Consider the following 3,257-nt stretch of genomic DNA (forward strand, 5'->3'; position numbering starts at 1 on the left):
AATTTGCATACCGGTGGCGGGAACTCTTTTGCACCGTGCATTCCTCTTGCAACTCGAGCAATGCACTCTGCAAAAGAAGCTGCAGAAAAGGCGGGAAACTCGTCCCTGCACCGGGGTTTCCTCTTGCTACAGGAAACTCTCCCGTGCAATGCTCTGCAACTTGACGGGGATAATTCTGGTGCCGAAGCGCACACACACAATCATGCCTTTTGGGTCATGACAAATACCTCATTTAACAAGGGTTAATTTAAGGTGCTGTACCCATTTTTAAAGTGCTGTAAGGGCACTTCTGTCAAATCATGGCAATAAAGCACTTTAAATGGCAAAAAAGCAATTTCTGTACACAGTCTAAGGCCCCTTTATACCCTTCTTTTAACTGATACCCTACTTGTAAAAGATATGTCTACAGTTTCACACTCAGGTCTGCTGTTTAGCACAACTCTGTGACCATCCACTTTACAAACCTCTTAGCTTACACCTCCCAGCAGTGATCCAGCCCTGCTCTATAAGCAATTTTAAGCATTAGAGCCTGAGGCTGTGCTTCCCTCCAGCTTTTCTCTGTCCTCTCTATCGCTAGGAACAGATGTTGCATTTGTCTGGACAAGCTGTGCCAGTAGAGACATAGATTTCATAGATTTCATAGACATTAGGGGCTGGAAGGGACCTTGTGAGATCATCGAGTCTAGTCCCCCTACCATAGGCAGGAAGTTTGCTGGGGTCAAATGATCCCAGCAAGATAAACATCCAAATGTCTTTTGAATTAATCCAGAGTAGGTGCTTGCACCACCTCTGGGGGGAGTCTGTTTTTGCTTATGTCCAATCTAAATCAGCCTTCCAGGAGTTTGTGGCCATTAGACCTTGTTATCCCTTGGGGAGTCCTGGTGAACAACTGTTCTCCCGGGTCCTGATGCACCCCCCTCATATACTTGTAGGCTTTAAAGACCTTAAAGACTTAAAGACCATAACCTTAAAGACATCCTTACATAGTCAGAGCTAGGCTAGATAGTAGAGCTCTCCACTGATTTGCTCTGTAATGGAGTAGAGTCTACCTGCTGTAGGACCAGCATCCTTCCATAAGGGGCTAACCATGGTATCTAAGAAGGCATAAGAGTGATAGGTGTTAGCAGCTATGCTAGCCTCCCTAATTATTAAGTTAACCCTGCATGAAACTGGGAAAGCATTCTAATAAGAGTTGACTGTGATGAACTATTAATAGTGTTTTGATTTAAGCTTAATTGTTAAGATTTCTCTAAAGTTTGGGTATTTCTGTCCTTTCTCCCCCTACATTAAACCCTGTTATAGTTTATTTTATTGCTTGTAAGTGGGGGATTTTGTTCATTTTGGGACACCCAGCTGAAAATTATTTTCCCAGGTTTTTGTTTGGGGGCTTGAATCAAGACAATAGGAACTTGTATGAAATCCCTACACTTGAACCTGGCCCTTATTACTGCCTTCCAGTGCCTGGCAGAAGGGTTACACTTAAATGAAGCCAGATTACTTTTGTCTGATTCATACTCCATCTTTGATTGGGTAGGCTTGTCATTTCAGTCCCTGCTATTCCTAGAGAACCATATAGTCATGGGTTTGTCTGATGTCTTATAGCTTTCATATAGCGCTTTCTCACTGGATATCCAGTTGATATCCAGTTGTTTCTTCATTGTTCGCACCGAGTGAATATTCAAGCTTCCCTCTCTGGTCACGTACGGCTATTGCAGCAGATAAGTGGAGAAGTGTTCTGTGAAACCTGATGGACAAGTTTGCATGGGGCACTGGTCTTACAATGACTCTGTTGCAGTTTGCATCAAAACACAAAATACTGCTGACACCTTCTTATTTTAATACATTTCCACACAAGCCTCATAAGATTCCCTACCTTACACATGTAGCCATTGGCCAGAGAGGGAGTTGAGCTTCTATAAGTTCTCTGGAACAGAATTTAACCTACAGTTGATCTTGTATAATATAATTGCTTTCTATTTGGGGACCTAATTATACCAATTTTAGCTCTCTTACTAGTTGCCTCCTGCTTCCCAAAGGAAAGCTTTCTCTGAAGTCTGGTTTATTTTTAGATCCTTCCTCTCCAGCCATGTGCATTGCTATAATTTGTCCATAAATATTTTAAACAAATTTTCTCAGGTTGGCGTGAGTCTTTGGGTTTCCTACTAAAAGCTCTGCTCTGTATATGTTTAGTACTCTGCTAGAATTTCCTTCATAGAAGACTGTTCTCTGCCAACACAGAGGAGAAAACAGAAATGCATGAGGGACAGAGCCTTTCAGGTGTCCAAAACTGGAACCCCCTCAACTTAGAAGCAGTTAAATTCACTTTGGAAAATCCTGGCTTAGACTGATTGCTTTCCTCCAAGAACATCGATCCTTTGCATTAAATCCTCTGACTTATTCCTTGATTGGCCCAGTGACACAATAGGGATGGATCTGCCATGAGCAGACTTGTATAGGAGAAAAAAAGCTGTATTTAAAAGAGCAACCTAAACCCCTGCTGTATTTAAAAGGTATTCATAAAGAGTCCTTCTGCTTCAGAGACTCAAGGAAAGCCCCATCCAGGATGAGCTGTCAAGTCCAAGGATATGATGAGTGCTTTGAGAGAAATGAAAAGCAAGCTGCAGTTTGCACATGATGCAGTCAGTCCTGAGGAAGGCAGACAGTAACACTTAAAACAAGCCCTGGAGTGGCAGTGGCATGGCACCGCAACTATTCTGACTGAACTAATCATAGGAGCAACTTGACATTCATCACAAAGAGAGAACTGGCTTGGCCAGGCTGCCCCAGAATGTGAAGGTTGCTGTGTGTGAGCATGGGTGTGGAGGGAGCCGTAGGCTCCTTGGTGCCAGTGAGTCTGGGCAAAGAAGCAGTCAGCAAGGTAGCTTGCATTCCAGCAGGGCCCTACAGCTGTGGCAGAGCTGGCACAGGTTCTTCTTGGGGGGAGGGGGAAAGTAAAAAAGGAAGCAATTTTTATCCTGGGCCTGTGGAAGCCTTGGCGTACACGGAGGAAATTAGGGCTGTGCGAAGCTTCGGGTGGTGATTCGATTTGGAGGCGATTCAGCATAATTTGGTGTCTGAATCTCCGAATCCAAATTGAATCAGGGGACCAATTAAAAGATCCAAATTGATTCAAAGCACTCCGAATCTTCAGAAAAGATTCAGAGGGCTTTAATGATTTGGGAAGTCCACAGTGGCTGCAGCAGGGAGCTGCAGCTGGCTCCAAGCTGGTAAGTACTAGGGGTAGGTGAGGGGGGGCT

The sequence above is a fragment of the Alligator sinensis genome, unplaced genomic scaffold (assembly GCF_000455745.1).
Source record: "Alligator sinensis unplaced genomic scaffold, ASM45574v1 scaffold156_1, whole genome shotgun sequence".
In the NCBI taxonomy this organism is placed as follows: domain Eukaryota; kingdom Metazoa; phylum Chordata; order Crocodylia; family Alligatoridae; genus Alligator; species Alligator sinensis.